The 9,754-nt window shown below is 43.5% G+C and overlaps 1 long non-coding RNA gene across 1 annotated transcript; it reads right to left on the reverse strand.

Annotated features, from left to right (window-relative positions):
- Window positions 1-16: 16 nt before the first annotated feature.
- On the reverse strand, window positions 17-8,074 carry LOC111768364 (uncharacterized). Its single transcript, XR_002800670.2, has 4 exons — window positions 7,985-8,074; window positions 3,113-3,321; window positions 2,392-2,505; window positions 17-156 (listed from the first exon to the last, which is right to left on the reverse strand). It is a non-coding gene; the product is annotated as an uncharacterized lncRNA (long non-coding RNA).
- Between the last annotated feature and the right edge of the window lie 1,680 nt (window positions 8,075-9,754).

Genomic DNA, 9,754 nt, shown 5'->3' on the forward strand with positions numbered 1-9,754 from the left:
CTCTATGCCTATCTAACTTGCCCTCTGACTCGCAGGTATCTTGAAAATCAGCTCCCTCCCTCAGATATTCACCTGATCCCATGCCACAGGATTTGTGTTTATCAGAAATTATTTGCTTTGAAGTCAAACACTCTTTCTCAGCCCAGGTTTTTCCACCTAATAAGAGAAGAAGAAATTCATGAAAATACCACCTCTCAGCAATGCCAGAGGGAACTGGATGAGGCATTACCAAACTTTTTCTGTAAAGGGCTATCTGGCAAATAGTTTAGGCTCTTTAGGCCATATCGTCTCTATTGTAACTCTACTGTTGTAGCGTGAAAGTAGCACAGACAATATGTAAAGGAACAAATGTGACTATGTTCCCATAAAAACGTTGTTATTTATAGACACTGAAATTTGAGTTTCATAAAATTTTCATATATTACAAAATAGTATTCTTCTTTTGACTTCTTCCATCCACTAAAAAAATTCAACCATTCTTCTCTCATGGGCCATACGAGAAAAGAGAGGCGGCAGGACAGATTTTGCCTACAGGCCATAGTTTGCCTGAATTAATCATCAAGCGTGATTAACACATCCTATTAGTACATGGCTTTCATATGTTGATAAAATGCCTGTAGAGCACATAAGGAGTGAGACAAGGCAAGGAAAAGTTCTGAATCCTAAGAGGGAAGAGAAAATTTTATAAGGGTTTAGGGGTCCAAAAAGAGTTCAAGATGAAAAGGTAGCTAAGAGGACAGGAAGTCAATAAGGGAAAGTTGTGGGTACTAAATGAATGAGTGATAGTGTAAAACGCCTAAGAACAGAAAGTGAAGGGAAAGTGAAATAGAGGGTTTAGAGAGGGCAGGGAAGGAATGGAGAAAGAATCGGGAGGAATAAAGTTAGGAGAGAATCCATTAATCAATCAAGTGGAAAAACAAAAAATATCAAGTAACTTTGTATAAAATATTATGGGATAAATGAGATTATTCCTGCTATGAGGAAGCTTGTAACTTATTGGGGAAATATAAGTAATACACATAAAATAGTTAGAGAACATAGTACTGGATTAGGAGAACATGGATCTAAGCCACCACCCCAAATAGCCCATGAATCATAATGCAAGTCTTTGCCATGCCAGACCGACTACAGGTCGGTATTTCCCAAAATGTGGTCATATTCATCTGCATCAGAATCCCTTAGAATGCTCTGTTAAACATGCAGATTCCTGGGCTACAGACTGGACAGAGCTGAGCCTTTGTTAAGCATTTTAACAAGGTCTCAGGTGAGATGTATACATACCACCATTTAAAAACGAGAATGGACTCAGATTTACTTCACCAAGAACAACTGACAACATAAAGAGACAACAAGGTGTAATCCCACTGAATTGATGATCAATCTGTGAGTTCCTAGAGGATCCTTTCTCCTGTGACAAGTCTCACAGAAATATGATAATAGAAGTTCTCTCACAGCAAAGACTGCGTGTGGTAGGAGGAGGCAAGTAACCAGCGTCCCAGCACTCACCACCTCGGATGCCCCTCACAGCATGTCTGATCCAACGACCCTTAAGCCCCAAGCCCCAAGCCTCTTGCCCTTGCTCTAGCTGAAAGCATCAGCAGGTCTGGAAAACAGAAACCCCACCAGGGGCTGAGGACAAACCAGGGAGACAGAAGATGAGAAGAAGTGAAGCCCATTTACAAGGAAAGCAGACAGAACAGGCTGGGAATTAACATGAGCAACGGCAATAGCTAATAAGTACTGAGCAGGCACTATGTGCCAGTACGTGGATTACTGACTTAATGGACAGAGGAGGGAGATACCATTACTGTCCCCATTTTATAGATGAGAAAACTGAAACAAAGTCACATAGCTAATAACCAGCACTCTGGCTCCCAGGTCTGTGCTCTTAAGAACTCTGCCTTTGAAATGCAGTGCTAACAGCTTTCCCCCTGCAGCACGATATGACGTGAGAACACAGGAGAGGAGAGGAGGCAAGGCCTCCAACGGCCTACTAAAAATATCACTTTCTTTGAGGTATATTCACGTTAAGTGAAAGGTAGTTGCAAAAGACCACGTATTGCATGATAACATTAATACCAAATATCCACAATAGGCAAATCTATAGAAACAGAAAGTAAATAAGTGTTTGCCTAAAACTGATAGTGTGGGAGAAGGCAGGATGAAGAGTGACGGCTAACGGATATGGGGTTTCTTTTTGTGTGACAAAAATATTCTAAAAGTAGACTGTGGTAATGCTTGCACAACTCTGTGAATATATTAAATACCAGTGAACTGTACACTTTAAATGTGAATTGTTTAGTTTGTGAATTATACCTCAATAAAGCTGTTTAAAAAAAGGATACGAGAGGGCCAGCCCTGTTGGCCCAGTGGTTAGGTTGGTACACTCACCTGTACGGCCTGCTCTCCTGCTCCTTCTGCTTAGGGTTCCCTGTGACTGAGTAAAACAGGGCTCTTTCCCTTGCTCCAGTTAAGAGATCAGAGCTGGTTTGGAAGTGAGTGATGCTGCTTGAAGGGAAGAAAACACAACACAATGATGAGCAGAGTCACAGGGGTCAATCTCAGCCTGTGGCTACAAGAAGAGCCAGAGCTAAGGAGAGTGACTCCTGGATGGACTGAGCAAGAGGTACTCTAAAGAGGTACAAGGAGGGGTCCTGGGAAGAAGCCTTAGGACAGTGCTCTCAAGGAAGCTTGAAACACTCTGGGAGGCAAATTTCTACTTAAAGAGGAATAGAATATCTTACCTTCTTTGTTAGAGGATGGGAAATTACCACTGTGGGGAAACAGACACAGAGCTCCGAGGAGCAACTCCCACAGGGAGACCAAGGGGCTGAGCTCTCTCTAGATAATCTGGAGGTTCAGTACTAGCGTAAGGGCATCAAGATATAATTCAAGCCCTGCTGTACCCAGAGAATCACCACTAAGGCAGGAAGGGAGAGAGGGGAGCTTTTATGATGGAAAAAGAAGGGAAGCCTTCTTGGAAGTCAAATAGATGCCAGGGCTCTCCAAACCTGGCAACTCCTGACACTGCCATTTGGGCCAGCTAATAGTTATAAGAGAGCCCTTTAACCTCTGAGGGCCCAGGCAGAGACCAGCAACAGAGAGGCCTTACCTAGGAAGGCCACAGCTCTATGGTTCTCCAGCATCACATCCCTGTACAAGGCCCTCTGAGCAGGCAGCAGGCTGGTCCATTCCTTCTCAGTGCAGTACACAGCCACGTCCTCAAAAGTCACTGATTCCTGAAACGATCAGTTCCTGCTCTCCCAGGCCTCAAGACTCTGATGATGGTCAAAACTGTCAGTGAGAGGCTGGGAAGGACACCTACAATGATTCATATTTAGTAATGGGTCTCTCATGTGCCTGAGAGGTTCTTGTGTGAAATTTGCAAGGTGTGGAGGAAGAGGACACAAACTAAAGGCAAACAGCCAGTCAGAGTTCAGCATACTTGCCCAGTGAGAACCAAGTACATCTCCACTCTGAGCTTCCAAACATATATGACCTCCCAATAGACTACAGTATAGGAGCTGGGCTTGGGCCTGAGCATGAAAGCATATATATAAAAGAGAATGAACATATAACTGGATACGGCTGCCACCTTAGCTCTAAGCCCCTCCCCACTTTGTAATATATTTGCGTGATTATTTAGGCTGCTCCTATTACTGCCATTTCCTAGTTCTGCTTTCATCCCAGTTCTTCCCTCATTCTTATCTCCTTGCCCACTAACTGCTCCAGGCACAAACCTCTCGAATTTGTTAATGACTCCTCACCCCCATGGAGAGGTAGCGAGATTAGAGAGGCATAGGAAAATACTGCTTACTTGGGGTTGGCTAGAGAAAAATCTGTTTATCAAAGGACATCATTAAGAGAGTGAAAAAGCAAGCCACAGACTGGGAGAAGATATTTCAAAATACACATATCTGACAAAGGACTCATATCCATAATAAAGAACTACAATTTGTAGAAAAAGCAACACACAATGTAATAAAAAAAAATGGGGAAACTATCTGAATGGGACTTCACATAAGAGGATATCCATGTAGCCAATAAACATATGAAATGGTGCTCCACATCATTATTGGGGAAAAGGAAATTTAAAAATCCCAATGAGATATCAAGAATGAATGACAACAAATGTTGGCAAGGATGTGGAGCAACTGGAACTCTCATATACTGCTGGTAAAAGTATAAACTGGAACAATTATTTCCAATGGTTGGAAAATTGTTGGGCAGCAAATATATACCCTATGACCTAGCAATCTGACTCCTAAAGATATACCCAAGAGAAATGAGCACATGTCCACCAAAAGGCATATACAAGAATCTTCACTACATTCCTATTCATAGTAGTCAAAAACTGGAAATAATCAAAACGCCCATCCACAGTAGACTGAATAAAATGTGGCCTAATCATATAACAGAAACCTATGCAGCAATGAAAAAGAACAAACTACTGCTGTGTGCACCAACATGGGCGAAGTTCACAGACATAATGTTGAGCAAAAGAAGGCAGACACAAAAGAGTGCATATTGAATGATTCCATTTATATCAAGTTCAAGAACAAATAAAACTAATCTATGGTGATAGAGGTCAACTTTGGGGTGGACTGCTTGGGATGGCGCACAAGGGAGCCTTCTGAGGTACTGATAATGTTCTATGTCTTAACATGTGTGATGGGCATACAGGTGTATATGTCTCTAAAAAGTGAGCTATACAGTTCAGATTTGTGTTGTAAATGTTATACCTCAATGAGAAAGTAAACATATATTTTTATATATGCATATTTATAAATGTTTCTATATGAATATACAATTTATACAAATGTATATCTACATATGCACGTATACTTTTATATATGCACATATATGTATATGCACACATGCATATGTGCAGAGGCAGAGGAAACCAAGCTCACTGGGGCCTGGCTGCTAAGTACACTGCTGTCATCATCTGACCTCCTTTATTCCCATCTTGGAGAAAGGTAAAAGTCTCAGGAGCTGAAGGGAAAGAAAGAAGCATTAGTGATAATGACTCTACTGACCATAACTCCTGCACACAACATCTGGCTCATCCTGTTTTGAGGCTATATGAACTACTACTCATCAGTTATTGCCTTGGGTCAGTTTCAATTCTCATCTCACAGAGGTGAGGTAGCAGGCATAAAAGGAAATGCAAAAAAGAAACAGAAATCATCTCAAGAATATATTTAGCATATAGTTTCCTATGTACAGTGTTCAGCTGACTAGTTCAGCAAACAGATGAGAAGGTGGACTGACAAAACTATAATTTTCGGTAATCCAGAGAAGACATAGGAAAGAGAACAGAAAAGGAAGCTGGTGCATAGAATGTTATGGGCTGAAAAGAAAGCCGGTGCTCCTGTTAAGATCCCTGGAATCCACACAAGACAGGTAGGAATGAGTTGTGTACGAGAAATCCATCAAACACTGTAGCACCTCAGCGTCTGTTTTCCCTTTTATATTACCAAAGATATTAGGATAAGACAGGTCCATTATGCAAGTAATAAAAGTCAAAACAATTTGAAAATAGCTTATTAAGAATATCTTGATGTCTCCCTACCAATATTTTTCCCTCTAAATACACAGATTGATTATAAGATGTTCACTCAATTTTATAACAGTGTTGGGCACAGGTGGTGAGATGAAAAACAGTATCATATTAAACTATCCATCAAATTTATGACATGTCTCAAATACTCCAAGTTCTAAATATTATAGTATAGGGGAAGCAAAGCAATTTCATTTCTAAACTAGTTCCAACTCCCTTTCTAAGTCAGTTAACTAGCTCATTCAACAGAGTGAATCAGCAAAGTTTATGCATTAAAGGCAACACCTGAAACACAAAGCACTGTTATCAGTTAGATCCAAGATATTTAATAAGCACAAAAGTGCACATACTTGTAGACCTTAAAAACAACTTCCAGGAGCTGGCCCAGGGGCACAGCAGTTAAGTGCACACGTTCTGCTTTGACAGCCAGGGGTTCACCAGTTCGGATCCTGGGTGTGGACATGGCACTGCTTGGCACGCCATGCGGTGGTAGGTGTCCCACATATAAAGTAGAGGAAGATGGACATGGATGATAGCTCAGGGCCAGTCTTCCTCAGCAAAAAGAGGAGGACTGGCAGCAGTTAGCTCAGGGCTAATCTTCCCCAAAAAACAACAAAACAAAATAAAAACCCAACTTCTAGAGGCCAGCCAGCCTCGTGGCCGAGTGGTTAAGTTCGCACACTCCGCTTCGGTGGCCCAGGGTTTCACTGGTTCAGATCCTGGGCGTGGACATGGCACCGCTCATCAGGCCACACTGAGGCAGCATCCCACATACCGCAACTAGAGGCACCTACAACTAAAATATACAACTATGTACTGGGGGGATTTGGGGAGAAAAAGCAGAAAAAAAAAAAAGATTGACAACATTTGTTAGCTTAGGTGCCAATCTTTAAAAAAAAAAAAAAAAAAAAACCACAACTTCCAATTCAACTCCATATCAGCAGTTTGCTGTTAAGTCTCAGGGTACTGCAAGAGCATCTGACAAAAGACTTCATATAGTCAGTACACTGCCCTTTCCTCCATTAACCCTCCTTAGTGAATCCAGAAAGCCATCCAGTTTGGTAGAGGAAGCTGAGGCTGTCAGGGAAACAGAGCTGTCAGAAGCTAAAAACCACATCTTGGCAGTTACAGGGATTCCAATAAGGAAAAAGCGTAGTTACAAGTGTAAACAGAAGAACTTTAAAAAAAAAAAACACAACGCAAACCTATACAAGTAATGTTGCTAAATTCATAGACAGCTTCTGTCCAAGAGTAACAAAAGCAGTGATTCATACTGAGTAAAGAGGTACCCCTTGTAGTTGTGTACTCTAATTCTCTTAAATCATACTGTCATCATATCTTCATCATAAATGTCCTTTAAAGTGGATACTTAATAATATTGACATATTAAACAAACGGACTTAAGCAAAAAGGTCTGATCTGCACAACTGACAATCTGTGAAAAGCAACTCATCTGGAAGTAGAACAGGAGCAGAGGCCACCCTACAAAACACAATCACCCCTTCCTACTTTCCTAGCACAGCTCTGGAGGTGAAGCAGAAGTAACAAGTCTGGATGGAGAACAAATTACAACCCAACACACTCCACTAATGGCTGGGACCAAAGGTATAACCTGATTGATGTCAAACCTTAACAATTACGTTATGACAGTGAGTAAAAGTTAAGAGAACGGAATGAGAAGAGTGAAACAAAGGACGTGTAGAGAACTATGTCAACCAATCTCTCCATATCTCCAATACTGTGCATAGGAAATTATATGCTAAACACTGGACACATATAAGGTGCTTGATGGGTATGACTCATCAGGAGATTCTTAGATTAAACATTCACATAGGCCAACCCAAATCCAAGACTCCACGTTCTCCAATTTGTGGACTAAGAAGCCTCCATCCTGCGGGAAATAAACAACCATTTTAGTACTCTCAAAACTTTGATCGCTCTACGGATAGGAATAAGCTTCCAGACTGGGTCTACACCAGGCCAGGCGAGTGAAGTGAATAGTGATCATAGACCGATTTCCTGAGGCCACCTGAAAAGGGACAAAAAGTGTTAATGGTACACAGGCCAAGGGGAGGGCTGGGGTCGTCGCAGCCGGGGTAAAAGGGGGATGGAGTGACTGAGGGGCGTGTTCTCTCTTGATAGCAAGTACTGGAGCGCAGATAGTTAAAAGTTGTTGAGGACCTCGGTGTCAACACTCGAATTTGTGTCAGTACTCGAATCTGAATAGGCACTAGGTTGTCCTGGGGACGAGAAACCAGGGTGCAAGAAGCTGCGGCCAGCGTCCTGGGCCTGCCAGCGCCTCCTCTCGACGCGATCGAGGGGAGCCCGGGAGTTGGGATGAGGACCCCAAAAGCAGCAGTAGCCGCGCCCGTCTCCCCCGGGTCCTTCCCGTCTTTCTCAGGCTAAGCCAGACCCGCTCACCGTGGGCTCTAGCCGGCCTCTGCAGCTCGCCAGAGAACAGAGACTTGGCGGACGCTTCGCCAGGCCTCACAAACCAAAGCCTCACGCCTTAAAAACAACACTGGCTGAGCCGGAAGTACGTCATCACACTGACTTACCAACCCATACCTTCCCTGAGCTTCTCTCTAGTAATCTTGGAGGACCCCACAACTCGGTGGTTCCTCCTTTCTAGTTCCCGCGAGACAAGGCTGAGGAAAAGAGACAGGGGGCGAGATGAGGTCCCTGTCTTCCCCCGAGCCACCGGTTTCTGAGTCGAAAGGAGGCGGAGCCTAAGGCGGGAGCAAGAAACGGGGCATCCATTTCATTGGGTATTTGGTGAAGTGGCGGGGCCCATCCGGGCCAATGAGCAGCGGAGCCCGCGGAGGTCATCCTTTTCCTTGGAGACCGGAGACAGGTCCAGCCCCTGTCCAGTGGAGTTCCCATTTAGCAGTGGGTCCCTCCCTTCAGGGCCTAGGAGAGCAATCAGGGACCTGGCGGGAGACCTGAAAAGGGCTGAGGGGCTGGCCTGGACGGGGTGGGAATCTCAGCACTGAGGAGCCTCCAAAACAGTTGCTGAATGGATGAAAGTCAGGAATAGAGGAGCAATCTTATTGTATAACCAGAAGACCCTCGGGATGTCAAAAAGGTGGTGCTTTTTGGTCCTGCGTAGAGACAGCTACCCTGAATGAGTGAGAAAGGGTCAGGAGCAGGAAGAAGTGAGTCCAGTCCTCAGGTAGAAGCCTACACACAGTCCTGCATACCTTTCTCAGACTGTCCTGACTGGTTCCGAGAACATCACTTGTCCACCACCGCTGGATGTCGTCATTTGTCTGGATCCTTCCCGGACCGCTGTGATGCCCCACATGGGACTCAAAGTTTACAACTCTTTTTATCGCACAATCATCCTTAACCACTGTTTCCCACATTGCCAAGAAAGCTGGGTCCAGAGAAGCATCCAGCCCTCAGCCATATCCTACTGAGGCCAACACTTCTCTAGGATCCACGAGGCCCTTATGTGTCCTAGGTCACATCTTTTCAAGATAATTTTATCTCAAGTCCTCAGTGGTCTGCATAACCTGGGACCTTTATAGGAGCTCCTATGATCACCCCCAAAAGACCTCTAAATATGAGAGAGCAGGGGTTAGGATCTCATTCCCTCCTCAGAAAAAACTGAGTCATCACAAGCTATATGGTTGGGTAGGCGTCCCAAGGCAAAATCAAAAGAACCTATACCACAGTAGTTAGTATAATATTCATTTTAGAACAGCAATTTAGTTTCACCAAAACATCACTGTCCCTAACATAGAATTAATGCAATTTGAGTATCATTGAATTTGAATATTCAGTTGTAATTGGGCAATAAGCTATAAACATAAGGAATTTATAGCAAGCTTTAAGGCTGCACATATTTAAATACCATTTTTATACATTTTACAAATTCTTACACATCCAGTTGCTTTAAATATAACCCATATGAGCATATTTTTAATCACTTAGAGCTTGCCTGCTTTGTATAACCCATGAAACTGCACCTAATGTCTGCTGGCCATAGGTAAGACAAACGCTGTGGCCATAAAAGACCCCAAACCACTGCTGCCCTTCAAAGCTCTCTTACGCGGAGACTCCCACCTTGCTGCTGAGCGACACTGCCTAGACCACTAAGCCCCCTTTCTAATTCCTCTCTCCCCCAGGAATTCCCTTGCCTTCTTCCCCTGCTGGGTGAGTTCTTTCTCTAAGGGACTTTCCCTCTCA

The sequence above is a fragment of the Equus caballus genome, chromosome 16 (assembly GCF_041296265.1).
Source record: "Equus caballus isolate H_3958 breed thoroughbred chromosome 16, TB-T2T, whole genome shotgun sequence".
In the NCBI taxonomy this organism is placed as follows: domain Eukaryota; kingdom Metazoa; phylum Chordata; class Mammalia; order Perissodactyla; family Equidae; genus Equus; species Equus caballus.